This window comes from Herpailurus yagouaroundi, unplaced genomic scaffold (genome assembly GCF_014898765.1).
Source record: "Herpailurus yagouaroundi ecotype Mexico unplaced genomic scaffold, PumYag 205, whole genome shotgun sequence".
In the NCBI taxonomy this organism is placed as follows: Eukaryota; Metazoa; Chordata; class Mammalia; order Carnivora; family Felidae; genus Herpailurus; species Herpailurus yagouaroundi.
Window position 1 is genome coordinate 4,336,144 of NW_024412436.1, and position 15,079 is coordinate 4,351,222.

Below are 15,079 nucleotides of genomic sequence, written 5' to 3' on the forward strand. Positions count from 1 at the left end.
CAATTTGCATTTCACACGGTCCCTGACCCCCACTTGTCAGCCACCTTGACGGAGTGCCCCCGCACCGGGCTCCAGGGCCCTGGCTTGGAAGGGCACAACGTGGAACAGAAACCCGCGCGCCTGCTTACCAACTGGGCCCTCGGCTCCTTGAACTTCAGTTGCTCCGTCTGTAAAGCGGGGATACGGTTCACGGACACGCGGGGCTCTGTCCGTGCTCCACGAAAGCCACGAATACGACGAGTAGTAGAATAGCGTCATCATCAGGATGGTCATCACGAAAAGCAAAAAAAAAAAAAAAAAGTGTGTGCGTGTGTGTGTGTGTGGAGGGAGGGGGATAAATTCAGAGATTCCATGACTGATAAATTCAGAGAGGCAGAATTATGGAGAATGACCTCAAAGGCATTGATTTCTGACAGATGGTCACCCTGGTTCCGATAAAAGGCAGTCAGCTCTAAGGGGGCCTCAGCTTTAAAACCGCATTTTAACGAGAAGGATTTTTAACTTAGTTATCATCTGGCTCAGGGGTGCTGGTGATCATTTCATTCATTCCACAAGTATTTCTACTGCCTACCATGGGCAGGGTTTTCAAAATAGAACAACTACCACATTCAGACGAGAGCGGTACACACGATTTCTTGCTAACCGGTCGGAATCCAGTGGGGGTGATACTGAAAAGAAGGCAGCGTGGCCAGTTCCGGGCGCATCGGTTTTCCCAGCATCCTCCTTGCTCCGGGAACCCTCTCCGCCACCACACCCCATCTCAGCGTGAAGGTCCTCACTTGTTCCCTGGGACCCCCTCCCTCCCTGATGTAAGTCCTGTCTTTGGTTCCCCCCATGCCCCAGTCCCGGCCAGTTCTGAGAAATTAAACAGAGAGAGCATATTTCACAATAGAGTAATGATTATAATCCCATTGAAGCCTCGATCATTCCAGAAACATCCCCAGTGTAAAGTGAAACAGGCCCTTTCGATATATGAGCCTAGAAGGATGTCAGATAATTCTCCCGATTCCATTACAACTACCTTTTTCACTTATAAGTGTGTTCCGATTTATTTATTCATTACCATCGTCTAGATCTTTATTTCTATTGGCAGAACTGTTGTCAAAATTGGTGACAGATGAAAAAAGCACAGTGCCTTACGTGTCTATAGTAGGCATGTAATCCACAGGAATTATCATTATTATCAGCCAATAAACCATGATGAATTTAAAAAATAATAATAAAAGTGGAACAGGCTGGGCACGAAACACCTTGGCCTAAGGAGCGGAGTCTAATAGGACTGCAAGCTCTCCAGCAAAGGATGAGGTACAAGCAGATAGTTTTGCCTCCCACTCTGACATTTGTGCCGGAAGGTGGGAGAGGAGGAGGAAGAATGTGCGGGAAGAAAATGGGCCAGATGCTGATGTGGGCTTTGGAAACAAATAAATGAATAAGACGGTCTGAACAAATGCTTAAGAATGAAAGAAGGCTGTGTCTTGGAATATACTTTTTTTCTCCAAATAGGGACGTTAGCCGTGTTCTGGCTGTGACGCTTTTTGACATTTTCCCCTCCGTCACAATCTCTAGGGCTAGACCTCTCTCCCCTCTCACCTGACTCATCTCCTGTTTGACCCATTGGATGGATCCTTAAAATGCCCCGTTAGTGAACCCAGCGCTTCTGTGAAATGGTCAGTCCTTAAGTCTGTTTTCCTGACATTTTAAAACAATGATCATATGGAGTGATTTCCCAAACCAAATGAGGCCAAAGGGGTTTTGCAGGGGGATATTCATTTGCATCACAATGTGATTATTTTATTTGTTTATATTCACAGGCTGGGGTCAAAATATCTTCCTGGGGGGGGTGGGCAGGGCAGCAATCTTTCAAATCACAATGCAAGTGGAAAGAAAGATTGATTCATTGGGAAATTTTCATTTACAAATGTACAGAAAGAAAACTATGGCTTATACTTTGATGACATTTTGATTAAAATTGTATACTACTGTATGATATGGATTAAAGATCAGGAAATAACAGATTTAACATTTTTGAACCTGACAGTCTCTGGAATATTGAATTTGAAATTAGTGTCTTGAGGGCAGAATTGATATCCCTGTGGTTTACTCCCTCTTGGAATGAATTCGTAGTCATAAAATGCGAAGAGAGGAAAAAAAAATATGAGGACAGAATCCTTTAGAGCAGGGACCCACGGTCTGCAGATTGATTCCAAGTGTCCACAAATTCCCCCCAGAGACGTATGCTAAAAGTCTAATGAGCATGTTTTCTTCTGGAAAGAAAATTTGCATTTTTATCAGATTCTCAAACTTGTCTATGAGTTCCCAAATGTTAAGAATCACCGTCTTGGGGTGCAGACCGTGCTTGGGATTCTCTCTCTCCCTGTCTCTCTATCCCTCACCCGCTTGTCCTCTCTCTCTCTCCGATAAATAAATAAACAAACATTAAAAAAAAAAAAATCAGTGTCTCAGAGATAAGCCACATCAGTCCTCCTTCAACCAGTTGGGCCACTGCTCCCTCCTTCTAAAATCTGAATGTGTTAGCAACCTGCCCAACTTTCGCCAAGAGTGTGAGGAAGAGCTCAGGAACACAAGAATTGAAACCATGCCCCCTAGCACAGTGTGCCTTTCAGCCAAACAATAGAGGCTAAATTGAGTCTTTAAATATATCATTTCCACCGTAAGTAGCTGGTAAATGGCCCATTCACACTGACGGGGAGCTGGGACCTTACCCTTGAACAAACACTCTCCCCTTGCCTTCTCCCGAAATGCCTCCTGCGCACGTGTTTGGTGCCTTGGCAAGTGTCTGGTCTCCTTTGATGAAGCGGGGAGGCGCCATCCGCTTTGGTTTCATGGAAAGGCACTCCAGTGCCTGCCCTGACACCTGAAACCTCATAGCGCGCTTCTCATCCAACAGGTCTTTCGGGTGTGAGGCCTTTGCAAAGCAGCCCCTGGGATAATAACAGAGAAGATAAAATTTCACAGATAGGGAGGAAGTGGTGCGAGTGGAAACCTACAGGGGTTAGTTAATTTGCCCGCTCCGCTCCCCGCCTCCCCTTGTCTCCACCGCTGCCGGGGTCCGGCCCCGGGACGCCTGTCTGCACCCGTACTACACAGAGCCGAGCCCGCACGTCCTACTTGTGAGTGATCCACCGAGTTCATTCTTCCCTCTGCGGGCATAAGGTGCAAACTGCTCTGTCTCTAGCCGGTCGGGACTAAGCAAAGTTGGATCTGAAAGGTTAAACGGCCTGTCGGCCTTCGAGTGACCTCAGTTCCCTTTTCCGGCAAAGCTGGAGAGCATCGCCCCGTGCATCCGTCTTGGGGCGCCCAGAACAGCCTGTTTCCCGCCACTGACTCCAGGAGTTGATGAAGTCCTTTCTCTCCGACACATAAAGAGTCGTCTCCGTGGTCTTATTAAAACTGCAACTTTCACCCGCATGCTTCAGTCGCTTCTCACTTGCTGTCAATTTCCCGATGGCCCAGGGCAGGCGACTGTTAAACGTGACGTGCTATGGAAGTCTCTGGCACCCTGCTAAGTCTAGCCGCGTGGCCGCCTGACCCTTTCACGCTGGAAAGACTTGCGGGCCATGTGTTAGGGCAGCTCAGAGATCGACTGTATCTTCGTTGTGTGATCGGGAGAATCCGCAGAGCGGAGGGCGCGTTGGAGCTGAGCCCACATTGCCTATGATGGTTAACAGGTATCATTTATGGGGTGCTTACCACCGAGCACCGGGAATGTTCCCGTCTCGTACTCACAACATCCTATGAAGGAGACACAACTCCAGCTACCCAGGGCACTTTTTGCTGATTCCAACACCCATGTCCTCACCCCTCCACCACGCACCTGCTTAGTTCACAAGGCTTGGTGACTGGCAGAAGACGGAAAGCATCCCAGGCTGTGCTTCCATGTTCATGGGGCGGACGGCGCAGAAATGCAGTCCCAGAGGGCAGGACTGCGGCAGTCTAGAAAATAGGATAGGAATGTTTCTCAACCCCCGCGCTGTCACTCTGTGCCCGGCTTGCCTGAGCACCCCGCAGACACGATTATAATCGCATCCTGATAATGATCTTGACAACCGAATATTATTATCGCAATTTCACAACTGAAGGGACCCAGAGAGTTGCAATTACTTACCTGAGGCATCAAAGAGTGTCGAAGAGCAGGGCTTTGACCTGGAGTCCCGGTCACTCCTTTCCAACCTCCCGAATCCACTAGAGGAAGAGGAGTTTCTGCAGACCTGATCAAAGACCTCCGGTCTTTAAACCGTGACTATACCTTTACCTCCGTCCTTTCTTCAACCCCGACGCAGAAGGCAAATTTAAAAAATCCTAGATCAGGGGCGCCTGGGTGGCGCAGTCGGTTAAGCGTCCGACTTCAGCCAGGTCACGATCTCGCGGTCCGTGAGTTCGAGCCCCGCGTCAGGCTCTGGGCTGGTGGCTCGGAGCCTGGAGCCTGTTTCCGATTCTGTGTCTCCCTCTCTCTCTGCCCCTCCCCTGTTCATGCTCTGCCTCTCTCTGTCCCAAAAATAAATTAAAAAAGTTGAAAAAAAAATTAAAAAAAAAAAAATCCTAGATCCCTTCTATCAAATTGTCTTCCTGTTGTCAGTCGGAACGTTATTGGTTGGATTATCGACTGACAACTCAAAAGAAAAGGGAGTAGATTAATGAGTATTATGTTCTCCGTTTTACACATGAAAGAACTTATACTCAGTGTAGGGCCTTGATCAAAATCAGAGAGCCACTATATAGAGGGGGTAGGGATGAATTCATCACTGGTTATAGAGATTAGGAACACGTAAGACACTCAGGACGCTCAGATATTTATCACTGGCCTCCTCTGAACTATTCTTTTAAGGGATTCAAAGTCAGAATTTGTAGATGGATCTCTTTCCTCATTGTTTGGATTAGGGGTGTTCTATTCCTTGTGTGGTTTGGGGAGCTTTTCATTGGACCCACCTTAAACGGTGACAAGTGGTCCTTTGCAGTTCTTTCCTGAAATGTTGGAAGTAGATCCATTCTGAGGCCACTTTCACAGGTCTGGATCATCTCTACATAGAAGGCAAGGAAAATCCCCGTGGTTCCGTGGCCCTCGGGGAGACTTTTCAAAAATGCGCTTCCTTCTCCGTTCCAGAAAAGTGAAAACAGCGTGTTTCTCAGGTGGTCATAGAGTAAATGCCCAAACGCCCTTTGGGTAGCCACACCACGCTGGTGATATATGGAGCGGCTCTCTAAAGACAGTGGCACTCAGAGGAACCAACTGACAACCACAGAGGTGAAAATCTTATTCCAAGGCACTAAACTCTCATGCAATTATTAGTGACTGAAAACTGCTCAGAGCTTAAAGTTCTACAAGAGCCACACTCTGTATTTATTGAGCACCTATTATGGGCCAGATACTCCGTTTAGAAATGGGATGCAAGGGATGGGGCGCCTGGGTGGCGCAGTCAGTTAAGCGTCCGGCTTCAGCCAGGTCACGATCTCGCGGTCGGTGAGTTCGAGCCCCGCGTCGGGCTCTGGGCTGGTGGCTCGGAGCCTGGAGCCTGTTTCCGATTCTGTGTCTCCCTCTCTCTCTGCCCCTCCCCCGTTCATGCTCTGTCTCTCTCTGTCCCAAAAATAAATAAAAAACGTTGAAAAAAAATTAAAAAAAAAAAAAAGAAATGGGATGCAAGGGTGAATAACATAAGATTTCTACCTTACCATCTAGAAGTGTCTAAAAACTAAAGAAGCAAGAACACTAGAGTTTGGAAAGTATATAATAGTGGCACTTGAAACAAACAAGAATGCCCAGCCGGGCACTATCCACCTGGGAGAGTCAAGGAAGCCTTCTCCAGAGAGGTGGCAGCTCAGCTGGAGTCTGCAGGGTGAATTAGGAGAGCCAGACGACTGGAAAGGGGAGATGGAGAGTGTCCCGTGCCATTGAAAGATCGTGCAAGGGTCAGGATGTAAGAATGATCATGGTGTTTTAAAAAACCTAGTAGTAATTTGTGTGGCTAAATCGTACAGCTCGGGGGTGGGGGGGGGGGAGAGGCAGGCGGCGGATCGTCAGAGGACATCTCCTATCCTCTCAATAACCGATTCTTCTCCCTAACCAATAATACAATGGTGACTTTGAAGTTTTAGAGACAGAAGCTTTGTCGACACTAAACAAAGTATTTATTTTTTCAAGATTATATTTTAAATGTATTTCCAGAGTCCGAAACGGCCTCTCGTCTAATGCACACCCCTTGTTTGACAAGGGAGGAAACTGAGGCTCAGGGAGGTTTGGTGACTTATCCAAAGTCCCCAACAAGCTTTTTTTTTTTTTTAATGTTTATTTATTTTTGAGAGAGACAGAGACAGAATGCGAGTGGGTTAGGGGCAGAGAGAGAGGGAGACACAGAATCCAAAGCAGGCTCCAGGCCCCGAGCTGTCAGCACAGAGCCCGACGCGGGGCTCGAACCCACAAGCTGTGAGATCAAGCTGTGAGATCGTCCGAAGTCGGACGCTCAACCGACTGAGCCACCCAGGCGCCCCTGAAGTCCCCAACAAGCTTTAATCAAGCTTCTCTTTTAGTAAATGCATGACTATCTTACGTTTCTGGATGGCAAGAACATGTATCGCCAAAGTGAATACTTTTTCCAGATCCAGGTACAATGTTCATACAGCCCCCATTCAGCTGGTGAAAGGACTACGTAGAAACATCCCCCCAAAATCATTCTAGAAATCGGTGATACGGAACTCTTCCAGTCATTCCAATGGTAGCTGTCTATTCCACAGTACGTTCTAGCTTCCAACCGTAATAATAATGGATGCTTATATGACGTCTTTTATCCGAGGGATTTACTAGCACCACAGTGCTTAGCTCCCTTCTGATTAGCCATGGGAAAACGTCAGCTCTCGTTTTGTCCGGGAAAAACCCCACTCCCATCACTGGAGCCGGCACCTGGCTTTGGTGTGGAGACCGTGGGCGTCAAAGTCGGAATTCCGGAGTTCGAGTCCCACGTGCTCTCTGACCTGGCTGTGTGACCTGGGGCTGAACCTGCCTAGGAATCAGCGATTCTCACCTCCCACGTGGATCCAGGCCCACCTCAGAGGGTCGTTGTGAGGATTAAACGTGCACAAAGAGCTTAGCCGGGCACCCAGCGTGGTCACAAGGTGGTCGTTGCTGTTGAACTTGCTTCCAGTGAAGCCAGGGACCCTTTGTTTTTGTAAAAAGGGACCAGGAGATAGTTTTTCTCTGTTAATGATAATCAGGGTGTTTTAAAAAACCTACGAACTGAGACCTTGCCAAAACAGTATTAACGGTATCGGGCTAATACTCTTGGGTGTGGACCCCACTCTTGGGTCCTTTACTGCGAATACACCTTGCTTCGCATATGTCGGCTCACTTGATTCTCCCACTCATTGTATGAAGTAGGGACTGTTAATTTTCCCGCTTGACAGAGGAGGAAACTGAGGCCCAGAGCCATTCATTAATTCGCTCGGGTGATGCCTCTGTGTCTTCCCAGGGTCAGCTAAAACTCAGCACCGGAGGCCAGGACTGAAATGTTCAGGCTCCGTTTGGGGGGTGCAAACCTGAATGTAAGAGACGGGGGAAGAGTCGAAGCATGGGCAGGCATGTTCCCTGGGCGTTTGGACCTCTCTGGAATGTTTACAAGGAGAAAGTGCACTTGGGAGCAGTGGGCAGAAGGGAGGACCCATTCCCTCCATCCTCTGGGTGCCCTTGGATGGAGGTGCCCCTTTCCCCCCATCCCCCAGGAGCTCCATTCTTGCCTCCAGGGCTCGTTCGTTACCCCGCGCGGTCCCCAGCTCAGCAGCTGCTCCGGAAGTCAACGCTGTGAGGCTCCGTCCGAGTTACAATGCGGAGGGGCCACTTGGAACGGGTAGGATGGGGTCAGAAAGAGAGGACGAGGGAGTGCTGGAGGGAGACTGAGAAGGCTGGTGGGGATGGTGTCTCATTCGAGGAGGGCAGCTGTCAGCCCAGTAGCAGAACCCCTGGAACCCGGAGGTACTTTTTTCCCAGGACTGCCCCCAATAAGTAACCACAAACCCGGTGGCTTCAAATAATGGAAATTGATTCTCCCACCATTCCGGAGGCTACGAGTCTGAAGGCAAGGTGTCCTCAGAGCCAAGGCCCTTGAAGGATCCAGGCAAGCATCAGGCTCCCGGCGATCTTGGGTGTTCCTGGGCTTGTGATGCATCACTGTGGTTTCTGTCCAACAATGTGTTGTCGGGACAAGATTTATCTTTGACTTCCTGAGGGGAACAGGTTGCAAAGGAGGGCATTAGGACGGAGTGATTTTAGGGCTGAAGATGGAGAAACAGCAGGTGGACGTCTGTCTGGCCTCACACTGAAGAGGGAGCCATGCCGATACTGCCTGACATCGCCCAGAGGGCGAGAACTTTCTTCTCCTGTGAATAGCTAATGTCCACAGCAGCTGGAGACGGATGTTCAGTGCCTGGGACAGTCACGTCGTTTCAGGATTTTCCTTGTATTGGATTCAGCCAGTCATCACTTCTATCCATCAGGTCCCGGCAGGAAGCAGGTGCACACTCGAGAGGGGTGTGGAGAGAATTAGTGGGAGAATTACTGGGGAGAATTAGTGAAGGAACTGTCGACTAAGGTAAGAGCAGGGTTAAGGTGGAACATTCCAAGGCCAGCTGTGGCTAGAAACTGCTGAAACACCTCTCCAGGCCTGAAGTGGCAGGGTTGGGGGGGGTGGGGCGGTGATGTTCCTGGAGGGACCGGCCAGCAGAAGCCAAGGCTTCATGGAGGGAAACCCAGCCACTGGCAGCCAGGGCTTGGCAGGCAGGGAACCAGGGGAATTAATAATCTGACCCTCTCCTCCCGTCCTTCAATAGTCCCCTGATGCCTGCCGTTGGCCAAGCCCCCCCACCAGGAGCCAGAGCGCAAGAGGCACATTCATGCAGCTAAATGAGAAGAGTTCCAGAAAGTGCAACAGAGAATGTGGAGCACAACACCTTGTAAAATGAGAACTCTTCTTTTTTTTTTTTTTTTTTTTTTTGAATACCTGACTCTGTTCAAGCCCTTTCCACGTATTGTCTCGTTTAATTTTCACGAAGGAGGCAAAGTAAAGTATGTGCGTGTGTGTGCGCGCGTGCGTGCGGGTGCGTGCCCACACGCACGCACATGCACGCAAACACGTGCGCATGCATGCACACACACACACACACACACACACACACTGCAGCGCTTCTTTGGCAACAGCAGAAATGCTGCGGCTCTGTTCGCGCAAGCCCACCGCGGAAGAGAGTCGAATTCTTCCGGGAGGTGTTAATATCGCAGCCTTTAAAAAGCTGCCAGAGAAAATGAGAGTCATTAGCTCAGCCGCAGGCCGGCGACGGGGACAGGAGGAGGGCTGAGCCGCCATTCTGTTCTGCCCTGTCACTGTCTGCACAGTGGCGTGTGGTCAGGAGGCAGCTGGGGCTCCACAAAAGCAGGATTATAACGCAGAGCCCTCAGTTTACCCTGGGCCTGGACCAGCAGCGGGGGGACGGGGCAGAGGCGACTTGCCCCATTCGGCCTCACGCTGGGGAAGAACACAAAATTCGGAAGCATCCTCCGGGAATGAAAATGCACCTTCGCCTACGGTTCCAGGCTCTCGCATGCATCGAGTCGGAATGAGGGGAGAGCTCGTTGGGACCACAGATTGCAGGCTCCGCCGCTCCCCCCCCCCCCCCCCCCACTGTCTCCCGGGACTCCGCTTCAGCAGGAGTCACTAGCACGTCCCTCCCTGACTGTGATGCTGCTGGCTGCGGACTTCCCTGGGAAAGGCCGATTTTGGGGGGTGGGGGGGGGCCTGTAAGCCTGGAAAAGGCAGGAGGCCTCCTCGGGGTCCACATCCAGCCCCACAGCCTCAGAGGCGAAGCGACTGATCGATGCCAGACGGTGTAGACGCCACCCGCCCTGCAGGGGAAGGGCCCCTCAGGGAGGCTACTGCCGCTGCTGAACCCCCAGTCCCACAGCCCTCAGAATGGTCAGCAGGAAGGGCTCGGTGAACAGGTGTAACTGGATCTTCCGAAGCACTCCAGGACGGGTCCCCTCACGTCCATGCAAGGCAGGTCCCCTGGAGCCCTGAGCCCAGGGTGTGCCGGGATTGCTCCTTACCCGGATTTGCAGGATGAGCTCACTGCCCCAGTGCCCAGGGGTTCTCCGAGCTGCTAATGACCACCTACCTTCGTGTCAAGCGTTACAATCTGCTCTCGCGCCCGGCCATCACCACTTGGCCCCCTGGGGTAAGGCCGTCGCCTCACTAAAAGAAACAGGCTGATGAATTCAAGTCCCCCTTTGGGTCTCGTGCCAGCTGTAAAAAAGTGGGGTGAGTTACCCATCCTCTGTCCACCCCATTTTCCCCAGTGCTGAAAGGGTTATCCTAGGACTGATTGGCTGGTTAGCTCTCAGGGTTAACCTCGGCTGGCACCACGGGGGGTGCGAAAAGAGATCCGAGGAAAACAGTGGGTCATGCCAAGAGTGGCAGGCTGGAGGGATGAGAGGACCGATGGGGATATTGCCGAGGCTATTTAAGTAAGACCTTCCCCGGCTGACAAACGTTCTTTTGGGCCGAAAGAGTATATATGCAGAATGTCTCAAGAAGGAATTCTATGCCTGAGGAAGCTCCCCGACTGGAGTGGGTCCAGACCCCAAAAAGGGTCCCCGGAATGGCTGTGGCTTTCCACAGCTTTTGCAATTCTACCTCTGGGTAGAGAAAGGAAAGGAAAACCTACGGCCGCACAAGAACTTGCCCGTGAATGTTCATAACCACGTTGTTCATAATGGCCACAAGGTGCAACCCAAACATTTAACGTAACAGCCCCAAATGTCCGTCAGCTTATGAATGGACAAATAGCAGGTAGTATATCCATACAATGGAATATTGTTTGGCCACAAAAAGAAATGAGGTCCTGACACAGGCTACAACATGGATCAAAAGTTATGCCGAGTGGCAGACCCGTCACAAAAGACCACAGGATTCTATCGACATGAAATGTCCCGACTACACCAATCCGTAGAGACAGACTATAGATTTGTGATGACCCAGGGCCAAAGGCGGGGGTCCTGCTAATGGGTACGGGATTTCTTGCTGAGTGACAAAAATGTTCTAAAATCGGCTGTGGTGACAGTGGTACAATGGGAATACCCTAAAAGCCATTGAATGATGTGCCTTAAACAGTGAATCATGGGGCGTGTGAGTTATATCTCAACAGAGCTGTTAAACAGAGAAGGAGGAGGAAGAAGAGGAAGAGAGGAAGAAGGAAAAAGAAGAATCATTCAGGCTTTGGAATGCCCATTGGCTGAGCCTGTCCAAAAGATCTCAAGTTCATTACTACTAGGAAGTGGGATAGTCCGGTGATCACTGTGTGGTCTCTGGAATGAAATGAATGATTTGGCATCTGATAGGCTTTGGTAGCACTCAGTTGCCCCTTACCAAGTGACTCCTGGAACTTGGGGAGAGTTTTCTGAGATGTCTTCTGTATAGCGGCTCTCACTTCGGCGTGAATCAGATTACCTGGAGGGCCTGTTGAAACACAGACTGCTGGAGAAGATATTTACAAATAGCATAGCATCCAAAGGGCGAGTATCCAAAATCTATGAGGAATTTATCAAACTCAACACCAAAAAATAAAAATAAAAAAAAATAAAATAATGACAATAACCCAGCGAAGAAATGGGCAAAGGACGTGAATAGACAGTTTTCCAAAGAAGACATCCAGATGGCTAACAGACTCATGAAAAAAACGCTCGCCATCACCCATCATCAGGGAAATACAAATCCAAACCACAATGAGATACCACCTCATACCTGTCAGAATGGCTAAAATTAACAACTCAAGCAACAGATAGACGTTGGCATGGATGCAGAGAAAGAGGAACCCTTTTGCACTGTTGGTGGGAATGCAAACTGGTGCAGCCACCCTGGAAAACAGTATGGAGGCTCCTCAAAAAATTAAAAATAGGATTACCCTACGACCCAGCAATTGTGTTACTTGGTACTTATCCAAAGGATACAAAAATGCTGATTCGAAGAGACACATGCACCCCCATGTTTATAGCAGCGCTATCGACAATAGCCCAAGTATGGAAAGAGCCCAAATGTCCACCAACTGATGAATGGATAAAGAATACACGGTATAAATATGCAATGGAGTGTTACTTGGCAATGAAAAAGAATGGAATCCTACCATTTGCAACAATGTGGAGAGAACGAGACTGTATTATGCTAAGTGAAACGAGTCACTCAGGGAAAGGCAAAATCACATGCTTTCACTCATATGTGGAATTTAAGAAACACAACAGATGAACGTAGCAGAAGGGAAGGAAAAATAAGATAAAAACAGAGAAGGCGACAAACCATAAGAGACTCTTAAATACATGGGGCGCCTGGGCACCCATCGGTTAAGCCTCCGACTCTTGGTTTCAGCCCAGGTCATGAGTTCGAGCCCCTCAATGAGCTCCAATCCCTGCTTGGGATTCTCCTTCTCCTTCTATCGCTATCTTCTATCTCTGCCTCTCCCGCATTCGATCTCTCTGTCTCCAATAAATAAATAAATAAACAAACAAACTTAAAAAAAGAGACTCTTAAATACAGAATACAAACTGAGGGTTGCTGGTGGGGTATTGGGTAGGGGGATGGGGCTAAACGGACAAGGGGCATTCAGGAGGGCACTTGTTGGGATGAGCCCAGGGAATCGCTAAATTCTATTCCTGAAATCATTATTACACTCTCTGTTAACTAACTTGGATTTAAATAAAAAATAAGTTTAAAAACTCCGGAGATTAAAAAAAAAAAACATGCAAAAGAGAAAAAAGCTAAAACACAGATTGCTGGGCCCCCACGTGTCTGATTCATTGGGTCTGGGGTGGGGCCAGAGGATTTGCATTTCTCACAAGTTTCCAGGCGGTGCTGAGGCTGCGGGTTCTAGAACCACACTTTGAAAACTCAGTTCTCGAAAGTCCTCAGATTATTGAGCACATGTTGCCGAGAGCCGCAGAAATCCATAGTGCAAATGAATCGTACGTGTGCGCGCTGAGATACATAACCTCATAAATATTTTACGTGGCGATCCATCCTGAGTGTTGATTTCTAGTGGTCTAGAAATGGACCTTCCTGTATGATTCTCATGGGCAGCCACTGTGGAGAACCACTGCTGTAGACGATTGATTGATTGATTGACTTACTGATTTTCTTCCATCCCTTTCCCCTAAGGGTTTTAAGCGGTAGTATGCAGAAGCTCGTGAGTTATCCTGCATTCTGGGTACGACATATGAGTCATCTGAAACCTTAACTCCCAGACAGAGACGATGCAAGTGACTGTAAGCCCTTCACTCTATTGCACCTTCGTTTTCCAACCATTTCCAGGCCCCGCCTGTCCCCTGTTCTGGGCAGACCTCTCTGGCCTTACAGCTTAGAGATACCAGGGCTGGAATCCCAGTGTGCAAGAGTGAACATCTTGATAACGTAGGCCAGTGTGGGTGTAGCTTCCTCTTACTTAGAGCCGAAAGCAGCCCAGCTTATGCAACGTCTCGGGGGATCCCAGAAACTGCTGAGGGCTTTGAAGCGAGTTGCCGGGGGCTTCACCGAGAAGGGTATTCCGGAGCGGACATTAGGAACCTGTTCCACACAGGAGAATCATACAGGAAGGTTTAAAAGGGTACTGTCGTCTGAGCCCTGCTCAGAAGCGTCTGGTCTGGTGGGTCCGGGAGGAGGCGCAGACATAGGTGTTTTTCAAAATCTCCCAGGTTTCTTTAGTGGTAATTTTTGACGGGGTGAGAATGATTATTCCAGCATATTATAAATCAGAGCAGCTGCCCTAAGCTTGAAGGACGCCGGTTGCCAGCCGTGAGGAATTACCTAAGGGCAAAGTGGTAGGAGAAGGTGATGCTAAAAACAAAACTAAGCTTCCGTCCAGCCCACGGCCTCCTCCCCTCCCTTTGGTAACCACAATCTCAGAGCAAATTGCATGCCCAACACACACACACACACACACACACACACACACACTTGCTTTCTGTCCTTGTGCAACTTTCTTTCTCCTTCAAGGTTGCCTTGATGTTTAATCGAGCCCGAATGCCAGCTGGTGTATGGGCCATAGGTGGGACAAGGCGTGGGATTTCTAGTGGGATTTCTTTTTTCCCTAGCTCCACTTTCCTCTAGGAAAGTGGTTCTTCACCTTGGTGTGGATAGGAACCACGTGGAAAACTTTTAACTGTAGATACCTGTGCACCCCGCGTGAGGTTGTGATTTGGTACCTTCTGGAGTGGAGGCCAGGAGTCTGCATTTTAACAAGCTAAGAGATCATTGGTCTACAACCACAATTTAAGGAAACTTCCTTACGGTCAACCCCGAAGAAGATGGAAAATGGGAAATACTGTGCACTTCGGAGACACCCAGAAGGCTCAACAGATTTGAACAGTTAAATCACCTAACAAGGGGGCGCCTGGGTGGCTCAGTCAGTTAAGCGTCCGACTTCAGCTCAGGTCATGATCTCGCGGTCTGTGAGTTCAGGCCCCGCGTCCGGCTCTGTGCTGACGGCTCAGAGCCTGGAGCCTGTTTCAGATTCTGTGTCTCCCTCTCTCTCTGACCCTCCCCCGTTCATGGTCTGTCTCTCTCTGTCTCAAAAATAAATAAACGTTAAAAACAATTTTTTAAAAAGAAAAAAAAATAAATCACCTAACAAGGCATACAGTGCTGATAAACACATGACAAAATGCTCAAAATCCTTAGTCATTAGGGACATGCCAATCAAGACCCCACTGAAATACCTCTAGATGCCTATGACCCAATTAAAATGGTTAAAAAAAAAGAAAGAAAGAAATGGCAGTTTTCTGGGAGAAATGCACAATGACTCAGCTGCTTTATAAATCAGATAGTTTCTTATAAACTTAAACATACACTTGCCTTATGGTCCAGCAACCCCACTCCTAGGTATTTGCCCAAATGAAATAAAAATGTGTTCACACAGGGGCACCTGGGTGGCTCAGTCGGTTGAGTGTCCGGCTTCAGCTCAGGTCATGATATTGAAATTTGTGAGTTCGAGCCCCCCGTCGGGCTCTGTGCTGACAGCTCAGAGCCCGGAACCTGCTTCGGAT